Source organism: Hippoglossus hippoglossus, chromosome 15, assembly GCF_009819705.1.
Source record: "Hippoglossus hippoglossus isolate fHipHip1 chromosome 15, fHipHip1.pri, whole genome shotgun sequence".
Taxonomy (NCBI): domain Eukaryota; kingdom Metazoa; phylum Chordata; class Actinopteri; order Pleuronectiformes; family Pleuronectidae; genus Hippoglossus; species Hippoglossus hippoglossus.
This window is the reverse complement of record NC_047165.1, coordinates 7500862-7513012: the sequence shown is the minus strand read 5'-3', so window position 1 is coordinate 7513012 and position 12151 is coordinate 7500862. Positions and strand designations below refer to the sequence as shown.

The 12151-nt window shown below is 41.1% G+C and overlaps 1 protein-coding gene and 2 non-coding genes across 6 annotated transcripts in view; 2 read left to right on the top strand and 1 right to left on the bottom strand.

The window, feature by feature from the left end:
- The window catches only part of chrm3a (cholinergic receptor, muscarinic 3a), a 76943-nt gene that overhangs the window by 42164 nt on the left and 22628 nt on the right, over positions 1–12151 (bottom strand). For 2 of the 4 annotated variants that reach the window (XM_034608816.1, XM_034608815.1), the window contains one exon: positions 6360–6474. The exons of 1 other annotated variant lie outside the window; for it this stretch is intronic. The gene's annotated coding sequence lies outside the window, so the exon portion shown is untranslated. Of the gene's footprint in view, positions 1–3276; positions 3608–6359; positions 6475–12151 lie in introns of those variants that run through there. One more of the 4 variants, XR_004616288.1, reaches the window with a different exon arrangement.
- trnae-cuc lies at positions 11609–11679 on the top strand. Its single transcript has one exon. It is a non-coding gene; the product is annotated as a tRNA-Glu (tRNA).
- Positions 12040–12110, top strand: trnag-gcc. The gene has a single exon. It is a non-coding gene; the product is annotated as a tRNA-Gly (tRNA).

Below are 12151 nucleotides of genomic sequence, written 5' to 3'. Positions count from 1 at the left end.
AGTCATTCTGAGCTAATACAATTGAATTAAGTGTCCTGACTGCACTGGGCTCTTGCCTTTAAATGGACTGCTTTAAACATGTTTGAAAGAAAAGGCATTTATCCCATTTGTAATTGATCAAATGTGTTTAGTAAGACTTTAAAGCTTATGAAGTTGGTACATTTGGAACCTTGGAAATAATGTTGGATTGTAGCTGTAGCATATTTTGGTTTAAATGCTAGCAGTTTCCAAATTATGTTGCCGGTTAACAAATATTTAATATTGTGTGAATACAACATGTGAAAATGAATTAATAGCTGGAGCAACTATAGGTGACAAAAAAAACTAAGTGTAGAGCATGTACCCATTAATATTCCTGCAGTGTCTGGAGAGAGCTGGTTGTGTATCTGGGATGTATTAAATATTGTAAACATGTCCAGATGTTACACCGCAGTGTTGGTTCCACCATTGTATTCCACATCTGAGGAATAACCTGTCTACAGGTTGACTGTGGAGCTGAATACCACCACATGAAAATATATTTATTTATGCCACAGGAGAAAAGTTGGAGAGATACATCTGGATGCCGTCTCTAGGAGGAATTGAACTTTGTACGCTGACGTAGGAAGGATGATAATGTCAGGAAACGTTGTGGAGGAAGGGAGAGGAAAAGAAAAAGAAAAGGAAAACTGAGTCACTAATGTTGAAGTGATCTTCACCACATGTTTTTCTTCAAATTAGCAAATTTCCACTTTGCTTTCACTATGCGGATAATAAGGAAACTGGTGCAATCACAACATGAAGGTGGGTGGAAGCAGTGGAAAAGGCTGTTAGAGCAGCTGTGCTTCACTTCTATGTGCTAACATGTTCCCGTACACTAAAACCACACGCAACCTGCAGATGGAAGCTAAAAACATATTCACAGCTATGAGACCTGGCAAGCAGACGGCACTCCAGCATTATTATAGCTTTGGAAAATGAGGGTATTATGAAAAAAGATTGTTTTCAGGAGATAAGGCAGGAGCTAGTTAAAAAGTGCTGGAGGCCCACGGTTTATATAGTGTAGCTCCTGATTCCTAGTATAAAGGTGTGGTGATAAGAGTTGTTTAAGTTTAAGATGTTCTGTGGAGAAGTGCGGTTTTCAGGGGGAAACACTTTGAACTGTGTGTATGGAGAGTGCACAGACGGAAGGGTAGACGTACAGGAGCTTACAGAGCCAACAGAGTGATAATGAAATTTGAAAGAAGTACCTGAAAGGCATAATAAGACATTATAGTGCAGAGCCAACAAAGCCAGAGAAGATGAGTGCTGAGCGCCGGGCTGGCTTTTTGTGGCAGGAAAACTCAATCACAGAAAAAAGACAGATTGTTGTGGAGCGAAACATATCGACAGGAAGAGGCAGCAATTAGAGGCAAAGCTGCTGTTGGACAAAGCAGTCAGTGGATGAGCTGGTAAAAGTGCAGGTCAGCGACTTGGTTGAGAAATATGGCGAGAAACCAAACAAGACTCGTTACGTGCAGCATAGTGCGTCCCATCATCCCCCCAAACCTCAGCGGAGTGAGGGTGAGATGAGGCTGAAGAACACTGGAGAATAGGAGCACAAATAAAAATCCCTCAGTTATGGCTCAATATATTAAAAACTGCATGGCCTCTCAGAATTGTTCTAAACTCTTCAAAGGGGAATTTGAGTATTTTTCAACCTGAGCCCAATGTTTATAAATGTGGGCGTGTAAATGAATGGTCTACAATTTGGCTCAACAATTTGAGCCTTTTATTAGCACATTTAGTGGAGTTTCACAGTTGCCCCATAATATTGAATTGTTGCCACTGCCGCTGTGTCACAGCTGCAGGCGTAGGAGATCTGACAAGTTTCCAGATGTACACGCCCCCATTTCTAAACATAGAGCCAGGTTCCCCTTTAACAGTAGAAATAACTGGATCTAGATCAGTTGTGTTTTTTACCAAGATACTAACAAGCACCATATTGTGTTTTGCTTTCTATTAAATTGATCACACACTTTCTTGATGTGTTGGTTTGAAATCTCGACGTTTTATCGGCAAGATGTGTAGCCTCCTTTACTGAGGATGACACAGCATCAGTCTCTGACACGACGGCACCTCTGAGCTCTGTCTCCAGAACAGAAAGTCATCAGAAAACAATGTCACAGCTGTGGAGCTGCGCTGTTGCATGCTGCGCTACCTTTACTCTCCCTAACAACCTTCACTTCTTCAATCTGCCCCCAGAAGCTCTGCCTCGTTCCCACAAGGGGCCAGGCTCCAGCTCAGCAGCCCTTTGTTTGTGAACTTCACCACTGGAGCCTTAAGCAATGCATAGGACGCATTCATAAACAGCTACAGGAAACAAAGACATTCACAGAGCACACATGACTTCTGGCTACAACTCACATACATATGACAAGGTGTATGTTTTCTGACACATGTCATGGCTTGATAGAACATGCTTTGTATATGTAAAGTGATTCTTTTAAGAAACAGATTCATCTTTGACACTTAGAGATGTTCCAATACCGGCTTTAGTAATACAACAGTGTAGGATACAACAGTTGTGCCTATTTCAAATACACTGTTATCAAACAGGTACCCAGTATTGGCCAATGCGGTGTATATTGTATCTCAAAAACTCTATCTTTTGGTTAATTCAAATCTGCAGGTATTCTATATATAAATATAGGTTTCAAATGCCAAATGTTTTTTAAACCCTGAAAAAAGTATTACTATTGGAATAATCCTTGCTGTTAATTTCCTTAATTTAATATTTGCTGGAAATCTTTAATTTACAATTTACACTTTACAACAAGTGAACAATAAAGACTTCATAATAACTTAAATAATCACTAACCGCTGCCTGAAGACTGTATATATATCTTTTATTCAATATAACCCATTGTGCTGCAGGTATTCCAGCTGTCAACACTTTTTTGGTTTGATGAAATAAACAAAGGGGAACAAAATGAACAGCATCCAACAGTTTTAATGAAGTTATACACAAGCTGACAACAATGAGATGAATAAAGTCAGTTTGCATATATTTCATCAGGGTTTTCCACAGGTACCATCCTTCACATTTTAAGTGCTGCAGGTGGTTGAAAACTGTATTTAAATTGAATGTTAGGAAGAGAGATGTTTTTTCTATGTCCTGTCCAAACTTTCCCGTCCCAATAGATCATAACAAACTCATTTTTCAAATGCACACTAACCAAAGCAATTCTAAACTATAGGCACTGTACAAAATATCTGACTGACAGTATTTATTCAACTGATGTGCACAATAAGAGCTGAGTCAGGGTAAAATATGTAAGGACACTGTGTGTGTGTGTGTGTGTGTGTGTGTGTGTGTGTGTGTGTGTGTGTGTGTGTGTGTGTGTGTGTGTGTGTAGTAATGGACTTGTTAGATGAGAGATTTCCTAACTTAGTCATAGATTATTCTGTAATTGCAAGTTTGAGCCCCTGAGAAATGCGGCTGAATACCAAATAGCTTTTTATAATGTTTGAAGTAATGCACTGCTGCCTAATGAAGTCCCAGCAGACTGGTTTTATTCACTGTAGCTCACCTTTTGTTCTCACAAACACTCCGTCAGCTGCACCATGACAGACACGGCCAGAATATCTAGCAAGAAACATTAGACCCCTACGAGTTGGTCTCAATTTCACGAGACCTGCATTTTACATCCATGCAGCAATCTAGAGAAGCTTGTTTTCAATCATAATGTTTTCAATCATAAGAAACATTGATTGTAATTATGGTATTTTCCATCTACAATCTAGACTTCATCAAGTAACAAGTTAGACAGAAGAGGATGCTCGATATAGTTTTCTGGATTATCAATACACTTTAATGTTGAAATGATTTCTCCAGCGCAACTTAAATTGTGGGTTTTGGATAAACAACATTCGTCTGAGCATTTAAAACTTGAGCCGAATGATAACAATCTACCACTAACGTCGTGAATGTCCAATGAAATCTAACGACACAACTAATTCATGACATAGATGAGACAAAAACAAAGCATTGCTTCAGACAGGTAATCATATTGTGAGGAATTAGGTGACACAAATGGTTTATCTGCGCCTTCCTACACTGGTGCCCAAATGTTCTCTACCTCATATCTCTCTCTTGCATAGCCTAACCACGTCTGCGCCTCCTGCTTCCACAAACCCAAATTAAATGCACGCTGACTGAGTTCTATCCAATGCTCTAGTGCTTTGAACCACTCCCGCTGTTGTACCCACGCTTGCAGATAGCTGGGTGACAAACTGTAAACCCACTGAACTCGATACAACATTTGCACTGAACATATGCACCGCTTCCACCGTGACAAATGAGCCATGCCTTCGGCGAGTTATTGAAACTTGTTTTGTTTTGTGTTTGCTTTACTTTTGGTACTTTGTGTTAGCTTCACTTACAGAGATTGCATTGATTTTAGCCCAAGGTTCTCGACTTTCAAATGAATGGAGGTCTGCTATCAATCATCACTTCATTGCCAGGCCTGATTTACATAAAGAGCCATTCTGGCCACAGGCCATAGTTAAAATGGCTACAGTTATTTAATGCTAACTATTTAGGAGAGTCGAAGGTAATGTTTTGGCACAGGACATGATTCACTGTGTTGATAGTACTATAATAGAAAATCGTCCCTCTGTTAGCTATGGGGCTGAATATTATTACTTTGAAACATAGTTATTGCTTCATAACCGTTGGCATTTGTTTTTCATTTAGAAAACACCATGAACAAGTTGTTTTTAATGTGTGGTCAGGGCCACATGTTACCCAATTGTTTTGTTGCCAGATTGGTTGATTGATGAAGCCTAAAAAGCACACAGACAATATAAAATATTCTAAAGGCTTCTTCTATTTTCATTCTTTTTATTACTATGTTGTCACACCAGTTGAATTCAGCCCTGTTCGGTTTGAAGTAAATCACATAAGGTCTTTTATATCTGCTGGGTCACAAGAGGCAATTCAGCTCGTGCAATCCAAAATCCTATATCCCTTTCATTTCTGAATCTAATGCACAAATCCATTTCAGTGGCTAACACACTGCCTGTCCCACAGCGTTATACTTTGCCTTTAATAACATTCTTATTTCAAAAACCTAACCCCCTGTTTCAATCAAACCACACATACGCTGTGGTCATGGCTGATATTTTCTTATTTCTCTGGGCTTCTCAGATAGTGATAGTAGTATTGGTATTTTAGTGTTGTGGTTCTTCTTATTAGGTTGATGTTATTATCATTTTTGTTGAATGTTCGGTCGCGTGTGCACTTATATTTAATTTCCGCAGGTAATGGCTTACAGATGTCTTGCACCCTCCACTCAGGACTCAAGCCCTATATGGGCCTTTGTTTATGCTAATAACAAACTGCCTGGAATGTGGATCCAAATTAAGCTTTTTTCACATGGCTACTTTGGGTTTCAAACATGGAGCATGATATTTTAGTTAAAATCATTTTCAGATCTGAGTGTAAAATTCAAAAAGTCCATTGCTATTGTATATTTGTCTTATTGTCACCAAAGCCCTCTATCAATTACCTGTGGAGATGAAGCCTGATGTGTCTTATTCCTTTGTGCTACTATGAGCCACACTCAGCACCAAATTACATTTTCCCTTAATGATGATTAACATGAGCAATGCAGTCGGTTTAGAGTCAATCTCACATCAACCATCCTGCTGCCAGAAATACTCACCAGAACAACCAAGTGCTGAAAACTGTGTTTGTCAAATACACCAATTACTAAACCTAAGTTTACTACAAGCTGCTGTATTCAGCAAATACAGGAAGTTACTGAGCAATTACATTTGGATAAATAAATGAGTTTATGGGTTTTGTTGCGTTTAGTGTTTTTAAATTGGATTTTTGTCAATACCCATCACCATATCTTCTTCATGCACATGCTCACTTACATGAACACACACATGCACAAACAGGGTTCATTATGTGCAAAGGCTTATCGATTCTATTGGAGGCAATTTCAGACAAAATACCAGTATACACCTAGTTCATTAAAGAAAAAGAGATACCTTTAATTACGAATTAATGATTGAATGATGTTTTATTTTTTCACTTGAAAAGGTTAGTGCTTCTCAGGCCAAAGGGCAAAATGACAATTCTAAAGCAAGTCGAGAAATGCTTTGGGAAGGAAGAAAAATGACAAACATTTTTTTTGCTTCAAAGGGAGTGGACATAAAGCAGTGAAAAAGACTTATGATAACGTGCTCTGTTTTAAAGGGCTCACTTTAAAATGTCTAACGTGAACATTAACAGATGGTTGGGAGCTGCACATCAAGCCAAACGTTGACAGGGGGAGAGGAGATGGTGTCATTTGTGAATACAAGGGATTCTCTGAGTCTTAACTCACCAAATGTTTTGGGGAGGTGAAGTGTCTGGAGGTCACCTTTCAGCAGAGTGCCTTTCGGTGTCCATGCTGTCTACTGGGCGCGCGCGATTGTCCTCCTCCGGCCAGATCATGGCGTCTGGGAGGCAGACAGGGAGCAGGAAGGGCAGAGGGAGGAGGAGAAGAAGAGAAGGAGAGAAGGAGTTAAAGAGGATGTGTCCAAATTAGGGAGTGGAACCCCTATAGAACACTGAACTTTTTTTGCCTTTGTGAAATGAATGGGAAGCTTCAACAGGTGGTAACGTCCATAACACTGAGACAAAATGACTGCTCTTTCTCTGCAGAAAATATACATCCTGTCTCTGAAAGCAGCGCCAAAAGTCTTCAGTCGGCAATGAGTGTTTTCATGTGTGTCACTGCCAAAAGGCTCATGTTCCTCTGAAATCTACCGCAACATCTGCACTAGCATTAAAATCTTTCTTTACGCTTTATTTATGCAATATGTTTTAATCAAGGATCTACTGTAGCTACCATTCCCCGCTGGATAATATCTGTCAAAGGGAAGAATGGCAGTTCTTCATGTCTAGGGAAGTGTTCATGCCTTATATAGTCTTGGTCTAGTAGAGTTGCCTGCTGCACATAGCTGGATCTGGCCAGGGGCTAAGGAAGCAGACCTTATGAGAGCTCATTAAAAGAGTCTTCAAGTCTTAAGAGACAAAAATGAACGTAGTATAAAAAAAAAGAGCTTGTCATTAAAAATAATCACAAGTATTGGACCAGTTCCCAGACTGAGAAAAACATTTATTAATAAGGGGAAGACATAGTTGGCCTGGATGGACAAATGAGTGGAGAACGGTCACGGCCGGGGCTCAGTATTAACATTCAGACGATTCATAAATGCCTCCACTTTTGTGAAACAAATAAGCCCACTACTGCTGCTGCACACTAGAGGATATTTGGGCCAATCTTAGACCCGATTTGCCCCTTCAGAAATTTGCCCAAATAATCCTGAAGTTTACAAAATAATCTTAATGCTACCGATTGAGTCCCCGATTTCAAATCTTAAATATTAAACATGTTTGATATAATCGGCTCCGACTAGAAACCCACAATAGCGAGAGAGAGAGAGAGAGAGAGAGAGAGAGAGAGAGAGAGAGAGAGAGAGAGAGAGAGAGAGAGCTGACCGGGGAAACGTCACCAACCGGATGTAGCGCACTCGTACAGCTGTGACTAAAAGCAACAATCAATTTCCAGCTCACTCCAGCTCCACTTCCTCACGCTGCAAAATGTATACGCCTTCTCAGCCATGACTACATCAATAACTTTTTTTTTTCGGCTGCAAAACAGAACGCGCGTTGTCGGTCTTCCTCCACGTTTGTTTTTCTTCTGAAGACACGATTAATGTGTGCTTCACACTCCAGTTCAGAAGGTGGTGGTAATGCACCTAAAAGTACTTTGCCAACCACCATATAAAAACTGAAGAAGAAGATATTACAAGTTTCCGTGAGATTTCAAGTCTCTGGAATCGCCACTGTGAAAATGTCTCTTACATACAACAAGTGTGTGGTCTGACGTTCTGGCCAAATCTTACAGTGTGTGTGTTGTGATGACTATAAGATTAAAATTCGGTTAAATCTGTCATTATATATGTGGTCTCCCACAATTTCACGAGATAGAAATCCTCTAGTGTGCAGCAGCCCTTACATTCAGAAATTGCAACTCAAAGGTCAATCTAGGAAGCATTTCTCCTCTAATGGGGAAGTTGTGTGACATTTACAAGCAAGGACGATTCTCTTCGCAGGGAGACACAAAGGCTTCATGAATACTAAAGTAAAAGTACACAAATTTAAATAAAATATCTTAACCCTCACTGTTTTCTAACAAGGCATTCTAATAAATGAAGTACTTCCTCCTATTAATGATGCTCTCACGTGGCCGATCTGCTTCACATTTTCCCCCCAAGTCTGGAGGGGCGCTCTTAAGTGAGCCATAAAGAGGCCTGAACGAGACAATTACCATTTTTCAAGTTTCCACTTTAAATCTGCACTAAGTCTTGATATGAGTCTCAATTTGCATTAAATATCCCATGAATGAGGAGGTTTTTCCCCCATTATACGAAACAGTAATTATCCCGACAGAGACTGTGAATGTACAATAGCTCATTATCAATCTGAGAGAGAAATGTGTCATTTAGTACATGTGAAGGCCACGACTTTAAAGTGATAGATAACTTATATAAGCTCCAGTCCTCCATTTCACAGTGAATTATTCTGTGGTAGGAAATCTTGAAGGGTTCTCTTTCAAAATGAGACTGTGTGGAATATAAAAAGAAAAAAAAGTTGAGCAAATGGTTAGCGTATTCATTTTCACCCATCAGGAAGACACAAAACACTTCTATGATTCCCTGCACTGCTAATAAATCTGCTGTATTTGTGACAGACTGTAATAACATTACATTCACTTAGTGAATGACCAAACAAACCCGATGGCCAAATAGTTCGGGCTCATACCATATGGGCGTCTCCAGTTCTATTTGCTGCATCTCTTCACTCTTCTGTGCCTGTGCCCAAAGTAATAATCAAGTGATTGCATAAGTCTCCAAACACGTCAGTTATACACAAGGCTACAGTATATATAATAGTGGTGCACCGATGTATCGGCCGTATATCGGTAGCGGCCGATATTCGCCTCGTTTACTGCTATCGGCGTATCGGTAATAAACTTGACTTTCACCGATAACATTGGCCGATATTCATTGGTATGTTTTCTGCAGCCTGCCAATCTGGCATCCAGATTATGGTACACTGACGCCGGGTTTACACCGGGCGCTGAAGCGCCGCGCCGCGCAGCGCAGCGCCAAGGAAAGCCAGGCGCCTCCCATCCCCCCCCCCTGTTAAACCTTTGTGCGGTTCACATGGGCTGCGATGCGCCGCGCCGCGCCAGCGCCCTTCACCGATGGTTTCGGCGTGCGAGCGAGCGTATCGCGCCAGGAAACAGACTGAAAAATGATTTTAAACGATATAAATGACATATTTGATATGATATAAATGATCAAATATGCATCCCATACTTTGTATTCCCCTTCTGTTGTCCTGGAGTTTTAATTTTCCCAATTTTCCCAATCACATAATTAAATGTCCCCCTCTGCCCATCCACTACAGCCACACAAGCAGTCATATAGATAAAAAGAGAGAGAGGGGGGGGCTAAAGGCTTGCTTGGAGAATACGTCATTTACCCCCGACACCCGACATTGAACGGGTTATATACAACAACAAGCGGAGAATCACGGGCTGACCGACGCGGAGAAATGCGGGTCCGGTGTGAACAGCCAGGCGGCTGCGCGCTTGAGAATAACGCTGCGCGGCGCGGGGCGGCGCTTCAGCGCCCGGTGTAAACCCGGCGTTACACACCAAGAAGGCCACATGCAAGTAATAAACAAATATCGGTATCGGCTATCGGCTAGATTGTTGTTTTAAATATCGGTATCGGTATCGGCCAAGAATTTCCATATCGGTGCATCCCTAATATATAAAGTTATAGAGAGCTGCCGCAGGTCCTGGAGGACACGAGAACTTCTGCATGCATTAAACAACAAGGAAATGTGTTGGTGTCAAGGAGCACCTGGCTGCTTCAAGTGTAATAAAAAGAGGCAGGGAGAGTTTACAGCCTCCTCTGGACAACAGAGGGGACTGACAACTGCCACTGTGTTGCTTGGTTGGATTGTGCAAATCCTTAATCGTTTTCTTCCGACATGAAGTCCATTGTCTCACCGAGCTATGCACCAGTGTAAATCTACAAAGCTCTTCACATTTATTAGCCAAAAATACATTTATATCTTCTTCCACTGACTGTTTATCATTCCCTGTTAGTGCAGAACAACTACACGGACACTAAAAAAACTGCCTGTGAATAATGTGCTGTAGGATTCGTGTTATTCAAGTCATGTGCCCTGCTGCGTTAGGTTGATGCAAGAGCTGCGAGCTATGATGTTTGAGGGGTGATAAAAAATGGGGCGAAAACTTCATTGAATGTTGAGGCAAAAGAGGGAGAATGTTTACTGAGTCTTCTCCTGATATGATGTATCAAACAACCTTGCGGCAAACTCTTCATCCCTCTGTGGTAAATGCTTAAAGTGACTCAGTATCTAATCACCTGCTTGTAAGGGCTTTGCAAGAGCCTCTGTAGCCTCAGTGAGTGTCTTACAAATGGCTTTTTTTTTTTGATGAAGTGATAGTGTGGAGGAGTGTATATTGTCTCCAGCTGTAACTCTGAATGCAAGAATGCGAAGGAGGGAGGCCGTTTGTGTGTGAGTGTGTGTGTGTGATTGAGAGAGACAAAAAAAGACAAATATATACAGGGAGACAGACGGAAAAGAGTGTGTTTCTTATGGTTGAACCACAGTTGAGATTCAGCCAAGGTCATCCTCTTACTTCTGACATACATGGAGCCAGACTGAGCCTCTCACTTGGACGCTCTCCATCTGCTACCACTGATAAGCCCAGCTATACTCCCCATGTGCAGCTGATAGTCACTGTGGCTCTGTGTATTGTGTGGATATATAGTTTGATTAAACCACATAAGGATTTTTCTTGGATTCGCAATAAAGAGAACGTAAGTCTCACATGTACAATAGAGGCCTAAAAATAATATAAAGAAGGGCTTCGATACTTCTGAAGGATATTTCTCTATATGTGTACTTTAATAATGTACTGCAGTAAAAAAAAAAAGAGAACAAGAAGCACTCTGCAGTCACACATCCTGTTCAGTAATTTCACTGAGAGGATCGTTCCAGCCACAAAGGTGGACTTTGATATTCTGTTAGTTGGTTTATGCATATCAGCCGAGAAACTCAATTCCAGGCAATCAAAGAGGGTTGAAACTGCTTCACCCTTAATAAGACCTGAACTGGCCTAAGTGGACTGAGGTTAAGAGGTGTGTGTGCAGCAGGTTTGCTCTGCTTTGATCTCAGGAGATCAACAGTCAGAAAGTACCCTGCGAGCCACAGCCTCCCTTCAAAAGTTCTATGAGAGAAAAAAAGATATCTTTCTAGCTCGTCAGTGTGAGCATGTTTCAGTTTGTACTTTTCTATATGCCAGCTGTTTAGATGAACTTGTAATGACTTGAATTCAAGACTAGGGGTCGGGTAAGGTCAGCAGTTCCTGCAGAAACATTTGGGAGATAATAATTACTGTATGAAACTGTTTGCCCAATGCCCTCATCGTTCATACTGGAACCCCTTCTACTGTCAGAGGGAAACTCTGCAGTTGTTAGGGCATTGGTGGTTCAGTGGAAGAATTCTCGCCTCTCACGCGGGAGACCTGGGACCGATTCCCGGCCAATGCAATAGTTTTACCCAATTTTCTCTTGGAATTAAGAAAATATAGTGATTCAAACAAACTTTAATTGTCCCCTGTTGGGGCTACCTTCATGATGATGGTTACATATGAATGAAGAAAGTGGCAATAAAGAAATATTATTTGTTTCAATTTCTCAAAGAGTAATTCATGGATCTTTGTGTAAAAATCATGCATATTTAGGGGCCAAATAACTATGAGTGTGTTCAATATGGAGCAGCTTGATTGAATTTAAGCGGACTGCTGGCCCCTGGCGGTGGTATGTGCTCGACTAATGCCCTCATAGTTCATACTGGAACCCCTTCTACTGTCAGTGGGAAACTCTGCAGTTGTTAGGGCGGTTTCATCAGCATTGGTGGTTCAGTGGAAGAATTCTCGCCTGCCACGCGGGAGACCCGGGTCCGATTCCCGGCCAATGCAATAGCTTTACCCAATTTCCCCTTGGAATCAACTAAGTATAG